Raw genomic sequence first — 19,123 nt, 5'->3', positions numbered from 1 at the left:
TTTTCTTTCTTCCTCTCCTAAATACACTCCCCAAAACACCCCTTTCCAGTTATAATTAGCATCGTGATCCAAGAGGATGCTACATGGAAGAGGAAACGCCATTTACTCAGAAAAAAATGTCCCTTACAGGAACCGGCAGCAGCTAGACAAAGTCGATCCCTGCCGGCCGGCCTCCATCCAAAATCACGCTCGCGTGCTTCAGAAGCATCCGTGACACTCCTTTCCCGCTTTTTCTTGCACATCAGCCGAGGCCGGTGTCAGTTCTGTTTCTCCCCTTTGCTGCCTATACGCCCACAGACTTCTGGCTGCGCCATTATAGAATCTGCCGTGTTCCTCCTGGTGGGGGTGTTGGGGGTCTGTGTTTAGCCATTTATACCTACTTTAGCTGTAAAAGAAGTCCAAATGAAAATCAGGTGATGGTGGAACCATGGGGACTTGGGGGTGGGGCAGAGATGGGAACATTTGTATCAGTTGAGTCAGCTTCGTGGCTCCCTGTGGAGCCAGGGTCGAGCCTTGTCACCCGCACTTGCCAATTAGAGATTGATCAGCCAGCAGTCAAGTGCATTCTCCCGTTCTTGCAAGAAGGATCAGCCCTTTCCGTACCAGCCTTGTGCAAGACGTGCTTTGGTCTCCTTTTCTCTCCTGCCTGGATCCTGCCTCTCACGGGCCGTCCTATTGCTGAGACTCGGGGTACCTTTCTGCTGACCCAGCTCCCTTTAGTCACGTTTGCTTGGCTCTGGTACCAAATAGTTGGGATTACCGAAGAGTCCCCTTCCTCGTGTGTCAGCACGGATGCTGTGACTGCCAACCGCAACCCTGTCAAGTGCCCATGCCCGAGCTTGCCGCCCTGTTCGCTGTGCTGAGTGACTAACGGGGTGCCTTTCCCAGAACCCTGCTCTCACCTGGACCCAAGACAGGCGACAGCTCTGGCTGGGGCTCTTGGTTTCCAGAGGGTCTGGACTGGTTTGGGTGCTTTAAAATAGATATTTAGTTCAGTGGTGCTTATGGAGGCGACGGGAATAGAACTTAAGTGTGAGACTTGGGTGAATGGTTGTTAAATATTGGTGTCTTCAAGTTTTTCGTTTTTTTTTTTCTTTTGCTGTTGTTACCACTTATCACTGTCTCTATGTTAAAATCCCAAAAGCTATCTAGTTGTTGTTGCTTTTTTCCCAAGTTTCCACCCCATCACTCCTTACCGTGACTTCTGCTGGCGGAGGGTACGAAGCAGTGTCTGTCCCTGCAGTCCAAAGGCCCTGTGGGAGGAGACTGGCCTGCATCTCTCTAAGACTTAGTCTGACACCATGCTCATCTCTTGTTCTGTGTTCAATCAGTAGTCCAGGAGAGATCTTCTGCCACTTCAGAGCTTTGTTAAACTAACCTAATTTGTCCAAATCACCCCCAAACCACCATCTCTGATTCAATCTTACATGCGACAGCCTGATCCGTTTCTCTGGACAGGTGTCTTTCCTGGAACGCAGCCCAAGCACCTGTTGCTCCTCGCACCCTTCAGGTCTCTCCTTTGAGTCGTGGTCACCGAGAGGGTTGAGGAAGCAGCACCTGAGGTCCCAGCCTTTGCAGGAGCCGCCTTGGGCAGAACTGGGCTTAGATCTTCCGGTGGCCTCATGTAAACCCAACAGCCAGCCTCTTCCAGAACCCTTGACAGGGACTGGAGGAGGAAAGGGATCTTCGAAGTGAAGACTGCCATGTCCCACACCTCTTTTTGGCTTAGACTGAAAAATGAACTTCCTAATGGGTTAAATCCTTTAAAACAAGGAGTTGGGGGGAAGGACGTCATGCATTCTTAGAGAAAGGTACACAGTCGCCCAGCTGGGAACGTGCTTGGCACTGACCCTGCGGGCATCTGACTGGTCTTCCAGCTCAGGAAAAAGAATTTGAAAGAGGCCTAGAGTGAAGGGGAATCAAAGAGGAGGTTGTGATTTGGTCAAAGGATCCTGGTTTAGTGCTGTAATTATTTCATATATATGTATTTCTTGGAGTAAACATTTTAAATAATTTTTTTTGAGACGTGGTCTCACTCTCTCGCCCAGGCTGTAGTGCAGTGGTGCAATCTCCACTCACTGCAACCTCCACCTGCCGGGTTCAAGTGATTCTCCTGCCTCAGCCTCTTGAGTAGCTGGGATTACAGGCTCCTGCCACCATGCCTGGCTAACTTTTGTATTTTTTAGTAGAGAAGGGGTTTCTCCATGTTGGCCAGGCTGGTCTCAGCTTCCCAAAGTGCTAGGATTACAGGCGTGAGCCACCATGCCCGCTTTCATGCATTTTTTAAATTATATTATTTGTTTTCTTGGTATTGAATTGTCTGAGTTTCTTATTCATTGTTTCTTTTGCTGTGCAGCTTTTCAGTTTTGTATAATCCTATTTGTCTATTTTTGCTTTTGTTGCCTGTAAGTTTGAGCTGTTATCCAAAAAAATCTTTGCCCAGAGCAATGTTATGAAGCATTTCCCCAGGGTTTGCTTCTAGTAGTTTCATAGTTTAAGTACTTACATTTAAATCTTTTTTTTTTTTTTGTGATAGGGTCTCAAAACCTAGGCTAGAGTGCAATGGTGTGAACACGGTTCACTGAAGCCTCAATCTCTAGGGCTGAAGCAATCCTCCCAACTCAGCCTCCCGAGTAGCTGGAACTACAGGCACATGCCACCATACCTGGCTAATTTCTTTAAATTTTTTGTAGAGAAGTGGTCTTGCTGTATTACTCAGGCTGGTCTTGAACTCCTGGCCTCAAGCAGTCTTCCCACCAAAGCCTCCCAAACTGCTGGGATTACAAGGGTGAGCCACCATGCTTGGCCTACATTTATATTTAATCCATTTTGAGTTGACTTTTGTATGTGCTGAGAAATAGAGATCTCTTCAATAAACGGTAGTAGGAAAATTGGATATTCGCATGCACCATTTATTGAAGAGATTGCCTTTATTGAAGAGACTGACTTTATTGTCGAGACTACCACCATTTATTGAAAAGACTGCCTTTTCCCCGATGTATGTTTGTGATGTCTTCATTGGAAATCAGTTGGCTATAAGTGTATGAATTTATTTCTTTGTCCTCTATTCTGTTCCACTGGTGATGTGCCTACTTTTATGCCTATACCATGCTGTTTTGGTTATTACTATAGCTTTGTAGTATATTTTGAAGTCAGTTTTAAAAACAAAGATAGTTTTTTAAAATTTATGTATTTATGTTTTTTTTTTTTTTTTTTTTGAGACAGAGTCTCACTCTGTTGCCCAGACTGGAGTGCAGTGGTGTGATCTTGGCTCACTAAAACCTCTGCCTCCCGGGTTCAAGTCGTTCTCCTGCCTCAGCGTCCTGAGTAGCTGGGACTACAAGCCTGCACCACCATGTCTGGCTAATTTTTATGTTTTTAGTAGAGATGGGGTTTCACCATGTTGGCCAGGCTGGTCTCAAACTCCCAACCTTAAGTGATCTGCCCGCCTCAGCCTCCCAAAGTGCTGGGATTACAAGCATAAGCCACTGTGCTCATGCTTGTAAACTGTCAAAGACAGTTTTTAAATTACAAAAATGTCAATGTGTAAACCCAGTTAGATTCCACAGCCCACTGATGTAGCATTTACTACCTAGAGAGTAATATATAAAAATGTATTTTTCTTCTCCAAGATTTCTCACATATGTTAGTTTTTTAATGCCAAAGAAAAGATTACATAAAAAATAAAAACAATGCAAAAGAGTATATAATTTTAGTATTTTTACACTATTTAATAATCCCATTAATGTTAATTTTTAAATAAAGTTATATTATAACTTTGTTTCATGAAGTTGTAATTTCATTGTAAATTAAAAACCCTTACATTGGCAGTATTATGCAATGAACTAAAAAAGTTATCTCTCTGAATATTTAGAGTCTCATTAATAATTAACAAGAGCGCTGGGTTTACTATTAGTGAGTAACTGGTTTACAAAAAGGATCAAGACACATTTATGTAAAATCAAATAGTGTATTCAATGCATGGAGAAAATGGAGTGGCCTTTACTCCTCGTGCATCAATGAAAATGTCCAATCCCTCATTTGATTCAAGATTTTTAAATTACTTCTTCTTCTAATTGTGAAATTGAAAAATGTCTGTAATTTGTCTATTTTTCTTTAACTTTATCCCTATCCTTTCTGCATTAACGGCAAATCCCACAGTGAGAAAAATTATAATTTAAGTTTGAGTTTTTAAAGGGTTTTCTACTTCATTCACATCTGACTTCCCATACACTATGCCTAATTGATAAAATTTATTTCAATCTAGTGCAGAATTCTGAGGGATAAAGGTATTTTTATGCACATATCACCGACAGAGGGCAGACCCTGAATGCCAAGGAAAGTTATGTATCCTTCAATGCCCTTGAGCCCAGTTTCCTTATAAGCTCACACATAATAAAGAATTGCAGCTGCAAGTCTTTCCACTCATGTCAGTGACCTCAAATCTAATGCACTTATTTGAAATATATCTTCTCTACACATACATCTTATCTTTCAAATAATTTTCTGTTTTTAAGAAAATGTATCAAAAAGCAAGTAAATAAACAAACAAAATGTTTCTACAAGTCACAGATCCAAATAATGCAAGAATTAGAATAAGACTTCACATACACAACTAGCACATTTTTCCCGTAAATCCAAGGAAAGATGTGTATTAATAAAATCCAAAGGCCGGGTGCGGTGGCTCACGCCTGTAATCCCAGCACTTTGGGAGGCTGAGGCAGGCGGATCACCTGAGGTCAGGAGTTCAAGACCAGGCTGGCCAACAGGGTGAAATCTCATCTCACTAAAAACACAAAAATTAGCCAGGCATGGTGGCGCATTCCTGTAGTCCCAGCTACTCGAGAGGCTGAGGCAGGAGAATCGCTTGAACCCGGGGGATGGAGGTTTTAGAATGCTGAGATCGCGCCACTGCACTCCAGCCTGGACGACAGAGCGAGAATCCATCTCAAAAACAAAACAAAACAAAAATCCAGAAATCTAGGTGCTAACTATGTAAAGATTTATATTTCAATTAAAATAATAAACTCTAAACAAATATATTGCCCCAGGAGACTCATCTAATGAAAACTGGCTTTAATGAAAACAGCCTTTGCAGGAGCCGCCCTGAGCAGAGCTGGGCTTAGATCTTCCAGTGGCCTCATCTAAGGGACTTGCCTGAGTGTTAATGAATTCTTAACTTTTAAAATTTAAAATTAAAAATTTAATTAAAATGTAAAATTAAATGAATTGTTTAGGTTCTTTTTAAAAATAGTAATATTATATCCTATAAAGTCACCTCTGTCAAATTGAGAGCAAGTTCTAAAAATTCAATTAATATAAAATTATTGGCCAGGCGCGGTGGCTCATGTCTGTAATCCCAGCACTTTGGGAGGCCGAGTCGAGCAGATCACCTGAGGTTGGGAGTTCTAGACCAGCCTGACCAACATGGAGAAACCCTGTCTCTACTAAAAATACAAAATTAGCCAGGCACGGTGGCGCATGCCTGTAGTCCCAGCTACTCAGGAGGCTGAGGCAGGAGAATCGCTTGAACCTGGGAGGCAGAAGTTGTTGTGAGCCAAGATTGTGCCATTGCACTCCAGCCTGGGCAACAAGAGCAAAATTCCATCTCAAAAAAAAAAAAATTATTTCATTATATTCTAAAGGTGAAATTTGTTTAATATTTTTCTCCTTCTATCTTTCTCAATCTATCTCTCCCACCCTCACACTTTAAGTCAAAAACACTTTAGCACACAGCATATACAAAGTACCAGAATAAGATTAAGCATTCTTATCTTAATTCTGCCGAGCACCATGCCCGGCAGGTGGCTCATACCTGTAATCCCAGCAGCTTGGGAGGCCGAGGCGGGCGGATCACCTGAGGTCAAGAGTTCAAGACCAGCCTGGCCAACATGGTGAAACCCCATTCTATTAAAAATACAAAAATTAGCTGGCAGTGGTGGTGCATGCCTGTAGTCCCAGCTACTTGGAAGGCTGAGGCAGGAGAATCGCTTGAACCCAGGAGGTGGAGGTTGCAATGAGCCGAGATTGCACCACTGCACTCCAGCCTGGGCAAGAGAGTGAGACTCTGTCTCAAAAAAAAAAAAAAAAGAAAAAGAAAAAACAAAACAAGGTTTCTGCCTTCAAGGTATGTGCAACCTATATGACAATATAAAATCAACGCATTGGAATGTTCCAGTAGCATAAAATAAATTCTATATTAGTGGCACAAAGAAAGTGTTATGGGGAAAACTGAAAAGAAACATTAAATAGTTCTTGAACTAATGGTTCTGAAAGTGAAGAAAAAGTGCTTGTATATTATCTACCTGGTTTTTAAGCCCTGAATCAAGGTTTTCTTAGTGAGTAATTACATTCCAAGTAGGGTTTAACAGAGGTTCAGTTACAATTGAAAATGAATTTGTTTCTGCACAAATTCATTTTCAATGGTAGATTTTAACTATAGAATAAATGGTAGATTTTACTATTTTTCAGTGGTAGATCTTTAATATATAACATCTTTTGGCCAGGTATGGTGGCTCATGCCTGTAATCCCAGCACTTCGGAAGGCTGAGGTGGGAGGACAACCTGAGGCCGGGAGTTCAAGACTAGCCTGACCAACATGGAGAAACCCTGTCTCTACTAAAAATACAAAAAAAAAAAAAAATTAGCCGGGCGTGGTGGTGCATGCCCGTAATCCCAGCTACTCGGGAGGCTAAGGCAGGAGAATCACTTGAACCTGGGAGGAGGAGGTTGCAGTGAGCTGAGAGCATGCCATTGCACTCCAGCCTGGGCAACAAGAGTGAAACTCCATCTCAAAAATACGTACGTACATACATACATACATACATATCTTTTATATATCACCAATGGACAGGCAGAGCAGTGACCTGTCTGGGAGTGGACTGGAGTCCTAGGACTGTCCCCTGAAACCAGTGGTGGCTTTGGGCCATGGTGACCCTCAAAATGAGAGGAATTCAAAAGGAGGGGTTCCCAGAAAATGGTGTACCTAATAGTTCTGCTGGAACACATAGGACAATCCTCATTTTTATTCCATGACAGAATGTAGTTAAGACTATGGAAAACAGCTTGTGATTTCTCCTTCAACCTCTGCTAATCACTAAGTGTGTTTACTGAGGTACAAAATAAGAAAGTAGTTCAAGGATCAAGAAAAAAGTACATCTGGAAATAAAGGAGAGTGTATTTTCATTTCTTTTTGAGCATGAAAGAATCTGTAGAGCCAGGTACAGTGGCTCATGCCTGTAATCCCAGCACTTTGGGAGACCAAGGCAGGAGGGTCACTTGAGCCCAGGAGTTTGAAACCTGCCTGAGCAACAAAGTGAGACCCCCATCTCTACAAAAAAAATTGTAAAAATTAGCCAGGTGTTATGGCATGCACCTGTAGTCCCAGCTACTCAGGAGGCTGAGGTGGGAGAATCACTTGAGCCCAGAGGTCGAGGCTGCAGTGAGCTATGATCATGCCACTACACTCCAGCCTGGGCAACAAAGTGAGACCTTGTCTCTAATAAAAATTTTAAAATTTACAAATGATCTATAAATATAATGCCTATATGCCCCCTCTACTCTCTCCAAAGTTATCCAAAAAGCACATGGTTAGTCTAACTCCACATAATAATCTCCCCAAAACTCTATCTTCCTTCTTCAAGTTATATATCATGGCAAATAATTAGCAACATTTGACTAACATACATTTTATAATCTTTCTTCTATATAATATCTTGCCCAAATACTGCCACCACTGTAAATGGTAAAGAATCCTATGCCTAGGATCTTCAGCATTATGAGGACTAAAAGAACTAAAAACACACTCTAGGTAAGCCTTGAGGTCACACCTACTAATAAAATAAGTGCACTTACTACTGTTACCATTATTATCAACATATCACACAATAGCTTATCTTTTGCACATTCCCCAACTTAAAAATCATTTCATGTAAAATGTCATCTGAATCTTACCCAATCTATAAAAACAAGCTCAGGAAAGTGAATTGCCTTGCTGCCAATCCCCCATAGGAAGTGAGGAATAGGGACTAGAATCCAAGCTTCCTGGCTCCAGCTCCAGGCAGAAGGAGTTTCAGATGTCTCATGAGACCTCTCAAGAAAGCTAAAGCTGTCAATAATGAGTTACTATTAGGAGGCTCAGAACCACTTTAATTCAAGATTACAGCAAAGTGCAGGGTGATGCACATTCGGGGATAAGGAATAAAATCAACCACTAGCCCTACACATGTCCTGGTAATTCAGCACTATTAGGTTTATTATCTTCCTGAAACTGGAGGTGGGAAACTGGTTTGGGTCAGAAATAATTCACTAAAATAGCCTAGCACATTACCAATAAGAACCAACATATTTACCATTCGTCAGGATTATTAATTTATTTACCCTCCTTCCCTGCAGAGCCAGCTACCCTATTTTACCGAAGGAAACCAAAAAAGAGAAAAACTAAGTGATTTGACCAAGGCCACAAAAGTAAGCTCAGAGTCAGGACTTGAACCCAAGCCCTCTAACTCTAAAGTCTGAACTCTCACACCAAGCTATTCTATATCTCAGCAGAGCTCCTCACAATCAGAGCACTAAATAGTTCAGCTCCACCATGACAAAGGGCAAGCAGGAAAGCTTCTTTCTTTTTCCAAAACTTCCTTTTAAAAAACTCTTTGCCGGGCATGGTGGCTCATGCCTGTAATCCCAGCACTTTGGGAGGTCGAGGCAGGTGGATCACCAGAGGCCAGGAGTTAGAGGCCAGCCTGGCCAAAGTGGCGAGACCCCATCTCTACTAAAAATGCAGAAATTAGCCGGGCAATGTGGCGTACACCTGTAATCCCAGCTACTCAGGAGGCTGAGGCAGGAGAATCACTTGAACCCAGGAGGTGGAGGTTCCAATGAGCCAAGATTGTGCCATTGCACTCCTGCCTGGGTGACAGAGTGAGGCTCTGTCTCAAAAACAAACAAACAAACAAACAAACAAACAAAAAACCTCTTTATTTATCCAAGTACTTCGGGAGGTCAAGGTGGGAGGACCGCTTAAGCCTGGGAGATTGAGACCAGCCTGGACAACATGGCAAAATCCTGTCTCTACAAAAATTACCTGGGTGTGGTGGCATGCGCCTGTAGTCTCAGCCACTTGGGAGGCTGAGGTAGAAGGATTGCTTGAGCCTGGGAGGTCGAGGCTGCAGTGAGCCAAGATTGCACAACTGCACTCCAGCCTGGGTGAAATAGTGAGACTCTGACTCCAAAAAAAAAAAAAAAAAAAAAATCCTCTTTATTTAGTATGACATTCAAAATCTTGGCATTAGGGTGTATGCCTCAAATACCACAGAAAGATGCTATCAACCTGAAGCAGTACTAGGAAAACAGAACGAAGTGTGAGGAAAACTGAGTAGCATGAAAAGGCAGAGTGTGCTGTCCACAGGGAGAGGATGCACACTGGCAGGTCGAAGATTCTGCATTAGAGGACAAATGACAAGGAGATTGTTGAAGTGCAAAGAAAAACACGGAGTATATCTCTTAGAACTCACAGTACCTTTTTTTTTTCCAAATAAAATATATGTATGTATCAACATTTTTTTTTTTTTTTGAGACGGGGTCTTGCTCTGTCCCCCAGGCTGGAGTGCAGTGGCGCCATCTCAGCTTACCGCAAGCAAGCTCTGCCTCCTGGGTTCACGCCATTCTCCTGCCTCAGCCTCCCAGGTAGCTGGGACCACAGGCGCCCGCCACCACGCCCGGCTAATTTTTTTGTATTTTTAGTAGAGACGGTTTCACTGTGTTAGCCAGGGTGGTCTCGATCTCCTGACCTCGTGATCTGCCCGCCTCGGCCACCCAAAGTGCTGGGATTACAGGCGTGAGCCACCGTGCCCAGGCTCAACAACATTTTAAACTTCTTTGGTCAGAAATCTTTATTTTTAAAAAATGCAGAGGTGTTTTTTAAGCTTCTATGAACCTTCATAACTAACATAAGTGATCGGTTGAGTCTCTTTTAGTTAATTCTTCTGGGAAAAAGAGGTGTGGGTAGCATGGGAATTCACAGCTCTTATGTTTCGATAAAATGAAAGTGCAAAAGTCATTAATCAATGTCTTACCAAACCAGACATTTTACATACATAATAATAACAATAATAGCTGCCACTTATTAAGCACTTGCTGTAATACCAGACATGACTGAAACTGCCTTTGCAAAGATTATGATAATGGGAAAAGTCTAGCATGGCTGACTCCATCTTGCTTCTAGCCCCACAAGCTGGCTGTCCTCACTCATTCCTGGGCATAGGGCAAACTAACCATAGGAAGAATTTAGTTTACAGTTTAACTTTGAAGCAAGGATGATAACAGTCCCTCCCTAAAACTAACCCCCTCCTTGCTCAGGAACTGGAACCACCTTTGTAAAACTAATGAAAGCCCCCAAGGGTTTATGGGAGGGGCCTGAGTTCTGCTAAAATGTAGGCATAGCATGCCTTGCTATAATCCTTTACTGTGCTGGAGGTCACAAGATCTGAGACTTCCCCAAATGCTCCTATAGATAACATCATTAATGTAGAACCTAAGATTGATATTTTGAGATGCTTTTTCAGACTCCTGCCTTCTGGCTACTGACCAACTCCACCCAAACCTATGACTCAGGACTCCACCCAGAGGAGTACTCCATGTTTTTCCACACCCCTATGATTGCATCCCCAACAAAACAACAGCACCCATTTCCCAATGTCCCCATGTCCACCAAACTATTCCTGAAAAATCCTAACCTCTGAGCCTTCATGGAAGTGAATTTGAATAATAAATCCCATCTTCCTGTTCAGCTGCCTTGCAATAATTAAATTATTTCTCTACTGCAATAACGTGTCTCAGTGAATTAGGTTTATCTGTGCAGTGGGCAAGAAGAACTTGTCTGGCAATTACACTAAAGTGCTTTACTATATTATCTCATTTGACACTACCAACAACATGGAAGCTAGATGCACTGATTTGCCCCATTTTCTTTTCTTTCTTTCTTTTTTTTTTTTTTGAGACACAGTCTCACTCTGTTGCCCAGACTGAAGTGCAGTGATGTGCTCTCTGCTCACTGCAACCTCCGCCTCCCAGGTTCGAGTGATTCTCCTGCCGGCGTAGGCCACCACACTGGCTAATTTTTATATTTTTAGTAGACACGGGATTTCTCTACCATGTTGGCCAGCCTGGTCTCAAACTCCTGACCTCGAGTAATTGGCCCACCTTGGCCTCCCAAAGTGCTAGGATTACAGGCGTGAGCCACCACGCCCAGCTGCCCCATTTTTTATAAGAGGAAATTGAATAACTTATCCAAATTCACATGGCTAGCAGATGGTAGAGCCAGGACTTGAATCAAGCACTTTGGCGTTAAGACCTGAATTTTTAACCTGTGTATGAGATGTCTTTTAATTTAAGCCTCTTCACAATCCTGTGTCCTGTGAGACTTTTTTTTATGGCTGAAAAACTAAGTGGCTCAAATAGGTTAAGCAATAGAAACAGAGATTGGTTGCAAATTCAGGTTAGCCTGTCTCCAAAACTCCTCTTCCCTCTACCACAGTTTCCCGAAAAAGAAAAGAGGTACCAATGATGAATACAAGAGACAGGCCTGGGAAACTCCACCGATGCAACCCAAATGTCGTCTTGCCCCCTCAAAATCCAGGAAATAGTGTCTATAAACCCCCTTCTGCATTTTGGGAGAAGTCCTACACAGGATCCAGAAGCCAATGGTTCCCAGGCACGGCCGAGGTTGCTGTTTTCTCCTTACCGTCTCTGCTTCACTTTCCCATGCCTGCAAAATCCCAGTTTCACTCTTCCTGGGGACACAGGTGTGGAATTCAGCCCTGTTCTCACGATTTCCACAAAACAGTGACATGATAAATACAGTGTGTGTGTATGATACACTTGCCTAAGGCTTGGTGGCATGACGGGTCTACATGACTGTATCAAATCAAGCAAATCAGAATGGAATAATGGAAAGATTCCTTGACCTTTTCTTCTCTGCAGGCTCATCTCATCTCTCTCTTCTTTCCCCTGGTCTCTCCTCCTTGAGCCCTCCATCTCCAGAGCAAGAATGCTCTTCCTCTTTTCCAGGGGTGCAATTCAGTCACTCACCCTGCCCATTTAAGACCCTGCCCCGAAGCTTACAATTTCATATCCAGAAGCCTTAGACATTTTGCTTTCCACAGTAGCCCTCTTTCGCAAAGGAAGCGTGATTCTGGTTTTTACAGTACCAATTTTCTCCTTGCTATAAATCATACCACGTATCTTTATAATCAGGAAAACTAAAGGGGAAGGAGTGGTATTTAAAGGTTCAAGACTACAAATATTAAATGCCATGAAAACCTCAGTATACTAAACTTTTTAAAAAGTTTACATTGGGAGGCCGAGGCGGACGGATCACAAGGTCAAGAGTTCGAGATCAGCCTGGCCAACATGGTGAAACCCTGTCTCTACTAAAAATACAAAAAAAAAAAAAAAAAATTAGCCGGGTGTGTTGACGCATGCCTGTAATCCCAGCTACTCGGGAGGCTGAGGCAGGAGAATTGCTTAAACCCAGGAGGTGGAGGTTGCGGTGAGCCAAGATCATGCCACTGCACTCTTGCCTGGGTGACAGAGCAAGACTCTGTCTTGGTGGGAAAAAAAACAAAAAGTTTATAAGGGCCAGGCGTGGTGGCTCCCATCTGTAATTTGAGCAATTTGGGAAGCCGAGGCAGGTGAATCACTTGAGCACAGAAGTTAGAGACGAGCCTGGACACCATGGCAAAACCCTGTCTCTACAAAAAATACGGAAATTATTTAGCCAGGCATGGTGACGCATGCCTGTCGTCCCAGCTACTCAGGAGGCTGAAGTGTGAGGATCAGCTGAAGCCAGGGAGGTCAAGGCTGCAGTGAGCTGTGATCATGCCACTGCACTCCAGCTTGGGTGACAGAGTGAGATCCTATCTCAAAAATAAATAAATAAGTAAAAATTTCAAACAAAAAGTTTATAATACCTAATTTATAATATTAAATTAAATACCCACTTTACTTCCATTTTTAAAAGTTGAACACACATACTGTACAACTTTTGCTGCTTCTGGTCTGCTTCCATGTCCCTGCAGTCTCAGGGACAAGCCAGGAAGAAAGGTCTCTCACTGGGCAAGAACTTGGCAGCCGCATGGCTCCTAAGACCTGCCAGTTCCCAGTGAAGCTGTTTCCTGGAAAGCTGCCTGGAGGTGTGGGCACCCCTATGTGCCATGTCTGTTACTGCAGTGTCACCCATTATTTCTGTACCTACTTACCTAGAGACTTATTGACATTTCTGGACTTCTTCCACATAAAAAGGAACTATAATATGTCAGCTGAATGCTGCTGCATAGATGGCTTTTTTAAAAGATTGTTCCATTTCACTATGATTTTCAAACATAGACTTTCTCCAGGAAAATCAGCTGATGCTGTCATTCTCAGTCAAATGTGCAAGGAGCTTTGTCTTAACTCTATGTTAGCAGAGACTGTCTTGGTAGTGCCTTTCTACGCTTTGAGAAGAGGGTAGAAAACAATGGCACATCAGGTAGCCCTCAAAGCAGTCACTCAGAATGGAAGGGGCACGGATTTTAGAGTAAAACAGAAACAGACGGGAAACTTGTCCTGGTTCTACCCCAAAGCAGCTTTGGGGACTTGGGCAAATCATACAACATTCTGAGTCTCAGTTTTCTTCTGTGAAAATGGAGATAATATCTACCCTGCTGATATGAAGATAGGAGAGATGTAAATCCAAGTACCCAGCATATGCCAACCACATGGTGGGAAGAGGCAATAATTTGTAGCTGTGATTGCTATCCACTAATTACTAAAATTGACATCTATTTGTTAAGTATTTATTGAGACTCTATTGTATGCCAGACCCTGGACTAGATGCTAGGATAAGTGGGATAAGGTCAGATACAGTCCCTAGCTTATAGAACTTTGAACTTTGATTCTAGGGAGAAAAAATAGGCCTTAAGGATATAATGATCACTGCTCTGCCCATGGAGCAGCCATTCTTTTATTCTTTACTTTCCTAATAAGCTTGCTTAAAATATATATATATATATTTTAAGCAAGCTTATTATATATATATATATATAAAATGACACATCTAATTTTTTAAGTAATTAATTCAAACAGTTTACTTCAAACACAATGCCATCCTGAGCTTTTTCTGAGAGGTGGCAGCAGAGTGAACATGACTGAAAAGCACATGCTAATGGCTTTTTTCATTGCTAGGTGTTTTGCCATCATTCTCCTGAATGGTATAGAAGTCAAGCTGTCTTTTCTCCTCCTGATTCTTTATCTTTACACTTCCTTTGAGGAATGTTGAACATATTGGTACAAAAGAGCCTTCCTACTTCTTCCTCAATCTCTGTCAAGTGTTGACTTTGGAAAACAATCCAAGGCATGTATGTACAGAAAGTAAAAGGACTCAAAAGAGTTTCCAGTCTTTCTGTGTATCTGACATTTTCTCCTTTCCACAGCACATGTAATGCTTTTCGAACATGCCCAATACTTCTGTGCCAAGTATTACTGTGCTCTTCTAACTTACTTAAAATGAATTTCATCTCTTTTTTTCTCTACTAGGCCCATTGACTGGTTTATTATAAAGGATATTACAAGGGAGGCCAGGTGTGGTGGCTCACACCTGTAATCCCAGCACTTTGGGAGGCCGAGGTGGGTGGATCATTTGAGGTCAGGAGTTTGAGACCAGCCTGGACAACATGGTGAAACCTTGTCTCTACTAACAATACAAAAAACACAGGTGCACTACTGTAATCCCAACTACATGGGAGGCTGAGGCACAAGAATCACTTGACCCCAGGAGGTGGGAGCTGCAGTGAGCTGAGATCACACCACTGTGCTCAAGCCTAGGTAACAGAGTGAGACCCTGTCTCAGAAAAAAAAAAAAAAAAAAAAAAAAAAAAAAGGATATTACAAAGGATACAGATGAAGAGATGCATAAGGAGAGGTATGAGGGAAGGGGCGTGGAGCTTCCATGCACTACCTGGGGCACCAGCCTCCAGGAACCTCCACATGTTCAGCTGCTGGGAATATCCTAATTTATTTATTTACTTTTGAGATGGAGTTTCTCTCTTGTTGCCCAAGCTGGAGTGCGATGATGCGGTCTTGGCTCACCGCAACCTCCGCCTCCTGGGTTTAAGCAATTCTCCTGCCTCAGCCTCCAAAGTAGCTGAGGTTACAGGCACCTGCCACCATGCCCAGTTAATTTTTATATTTTAGTAGAGACGAGGTTTCACCAGCTAGGTTTGGCCAGGCTGGTCTCAAACTCCTGACCTCAGGTGATCTGCCCCTTGGCCTCCCAAAGTGCTGGGATTACAGGCATGAGCCACTGTGCCCAGCTTCTAATTTATTAATTACAATTGTGGCAAGTGCTGCGAAAGAAAAATGGGATACCATGAAACTACTAAACAGAGATAGACTAGCTAGACTTGGTTTCCTAAGCGGGAGAGAAGGGTAATGGGGTCATGAAGCCACCATGAGCACACCTCGTTGAGGCTGAGGCCAACAGCCGTGGAGTGAATGGAGAGAGGTGGGAGGTGACAGTGGGCAGGTGCCAGGAGAGCTTCACGGCTGAGAACTTGGATGAGGGCCAGTGTGGCGAGAGTTGAACAAGCAATAGGGAGAGAGCCCAAGGTGAGGCTGGAGGACACAGGACTTGCAGGCTCCCAGATTTTATTTTTAAGGAGAATGGGAAACCATTAAGAAAGATTAGCAGAAGGCTGGGTGCGGTGGCTCACATCTGTAATCCCAGCACTTTGGGAGGCCGAGGCAGGTGGGTCACCTGAGGTCAGGTGATCCAGACGAGCCTGACAAATATGGTGAAACCCCGTCTCTACTAAAAATACAAAAATTAGCTGGGCGTGGTGGCATGTGCCTGTAGTCCCAGCTACTCGGGAGGCTGAGGCAGGAGAATCGCTTGAACCTGGGAGGTGGAAGTTGCAGTGAGCCGAGATTGTGCCACTGCACTCCAGCCTGGGCAACAGAGTGAGACTCGGTCTCAAAAAAAAAAAAAAAAAAAAAAAAAGAAAAGAAAGAAAAGAAAAAGAAGTATTAGCAGAGGAGAGTGGTGCCCCAGCTTTTGTAGTAAATGTGTCACTCCTGATGCTCTGAGGATGAGACACTGGAAGGGTACCCAAGAAGAAACCTACAGCGACAATTCTGAGGCTGTCATTGTGATTCAGGCAAGTGGGCTGGGTGCAGTGGCTCACGCCTGTAATCCCACCACTTTGGGAGGCCAAGGTGAGAGGATCACTTGAGCCCAGGAATTTGAGACTGGCCTGGGCAGCACAATGAGAAACTGTCTCTACAAAAATACAAAAACTGGCCAGGAGTGGTGGCACACACCTGTAGTCCCAGCTACTCAGGAGGCTGAGGTGAGAGGATCACTTGAGCCCGGGAGGTCGAGGTTGCAGTAATCCATGATTGTGCTACTGTACTCCAGCCTGGGCAACAGAGCGAGGCCCTGAAAATAATAATAATAAATCAGGCAAGAGATAGTGGTATTTGAGACTAGGAATACGTTGAAATGGACACACGGCTCTATGCTATCTCCTGTTACAATGCTTCTCAAACTTGCCTGATAATAAGAATCTATGAAACATGTTAAAAATATTGGTCACCAGTACTCCACTGTGGAGATTCAGTTTTAGTGGGTCCAGGATGGGACTGGGGATTTGTACTTTCCACAAGCTTCCTGGGTGATTCTTGTTATTAGGCAAGTTTGTCTAGTGCTAACCTGCCATGTACACTGAGAAATACACTTTCCTTTTCCTTGCAAAATAAAACCATACTTTTGGAAATTGTGCTTTTCATGACCCTAACCAAGCCAGGTTGCAAGTGTAAACTTTTAGTTCACATTATGCCTTCTCTATTTAGAACTAAAAGCACTTCAGCTATCATATTTCCAAAGTTCAGATCACCTAGATCCATGTTTTTTGAAATGTGTCCTTGAAATATGAATTTTTCAGAGTATTAATGGAGGTACGGCTGGCAAGATAGGCATGAAGCAGATACTTCGTGTCTGCCAAAACTGTGTGGAGCAGCCAGGATGAAGAGTTATAGAATAAAGCAACCGTCTTTTTCTACATTCTATGAAAGTCCTGAGAGCTGAATGGCAGCTCCCCAGTTCACCATAAGGATACAGTACTTCTCTGCCAAGTCGTCGAACTTGGGACTTTGTTACTCCCCTCCCAAACTCTGCCAGTTGTTCCAAAAGAAAACATCGAGACCTTAAGTGGATAGTGTCCTCGGAAAATTCTTATGTATTATCCAGTTGGAAGAAGGAAACTTTTTGCAGTAAACTCTCCTGTTATCTTTTCTGTCTGTTCACCCACAGAGAGGTAGCATAGCATAGTAGTTAAGAGAACGAGCATAAGAATCAGACTCCCAGTGTCCACATCCTGGCTCTTTTATTTTCTAATGGCAGAAGTACTTAATCTCTATGTTCTTCAGTTTTCTCATCTGAAAAAGGTAACAGTAATAGTATATTAATTTGTTAGGGCTGCTGTAACAAAATACTACAGGCTGGGGGGCTTAAACAACAGAAATGTATTGACTCACAGTTCTGAAGTCTAGAGGTTCAAGACCAAGATATTGGCAGGTCGGTTTCTTCTGAGACCTCTCCCCTTGGCTTATAGATGGCTGCTGTCTTTCAGTGTCTTCAAATGGTCTTTTTCTCTGTGTATATCTATGTCTTAATCTTTTTTTTCATTTCTTTTTTTTTTTTTGAGATGGAATTTCGCTCTTGTTGCCCAGGCTGGAGTGCAATGGCGTGATCTTGGCTCACCGCAACCTCTGCCTCCTGGGTTCAAGCAATTCTCCTGCCTCAGCCTCCTGAGTAGCTGGGATTACAGGCGTGAGCCACCACACCTGGGCAATCTCTTTTTTCTTATAAGGACACTAGTCATAGGGGATTAGGGCCCCTCACCACTGACCTCATTTTACCTCATTAAAGTCTCTGTCCCCAGTAGAGTCATGTTCTGAGGTATTGGGGGTGGAGACTTCAACACAGAATTTTGGGGGGGACACTAGTCAGGCCATAACAAATGGTATCCATCCAACAAGGTTATCTCCAGAATTAAAAGACATACTGCATGTGCCTGACATATAGTAAGTGCCCAATAAATGCTGTCTATTGGATGGGTGCAGTGGCTCACACCTGTAATCCCAGCACTTTGAGAGGCCGAGGCAGGCGGATCGCTTAAGAAAATTGCTTGAGCTCAAAAGTTTGAGACCAACCTGGGCAACATGGTGAAACCCTGTCTCTACAAAGAAATACAAAAGTTAGTTGGGTGTGGTGGTGCATACCAGTAGTCCCAGCTATTTGGGGGACTGAGATGGGAGGATTGCTTGAGCCCAAGCAGTGGAGGTTGCAGTGAGCTGAGATTGTCCCACTGCACTCCAGGCTGGGTGGCAGAGCCTGGCTCTGTCTCAAAAAAGAAAAAGAAAAGAAAAGAAAAAGAAAATGCTCTCTATTGTTATCCACTCATTCATACTGAGCACCTGTTATGTGTGAGGTACTGTGCTTAAAGTGCTGGGGGTGCGGTGAAGAAAAAGCTTCTAACATCTCTGCCCCTGGGGAGTTCATGTTCTAGTGGGGCAGGCAAAACAGGTAAACAAAAATGGACACAGTGAGAAGTGCTATGAGGAGACTAAAACATAGTAATAGGATAGAGCGGTAACGTAACAGGGCAGAGAGGGGCATACTTTATCTCTAAAGAACCAGATAGCAAATATTTTCAGCTTTGTAGGCCACAACTACTCAACTCTACTGTTCTAAAGCAAAAGCAGTCATACACAATACATAAGCAAATGACCATGGCTATGTTCCAATAAAACTTTATTCATGGACACAAATTTAAATTTCTGTTTTCTTTCTTTCTTTTCTTTTTTTTTTTTTTTTTTTTTTTTTTTTTTGAGACGGAGTCTCGCTCTGTCGCCCAGGCTGAGTGCAGTGGCGCGATCTCAGCTCACTGCAAGCTCCGCCTCCCGGGTTCACGCCATTCTCCTGCCTCAGCCTCCCGAGTAGCTGGGACTACAGGCGCCCGCTACCACGCCCGGCTAATTTTTTGTATTTTTAGTAGAGACGGGGTTTCACCGTGTTAGCCAGGATGGT

Source organism: Pan paniscus, chromosome 3, assembly GCF_029289425.2.
Source record: "Pan paniscus chromosome 3, NHGRI_mPanPan1-v2.0_pri, whole genome shotgun sequence".
NCBI classification, from domain to species: Eukaryota; Metazoa; Chordata; class Mammalia; order Primates; family Hominidae; genus Pan; species Pan paniscus.
Note: the sequence above shows the minus strand (reverse complement) of the source record.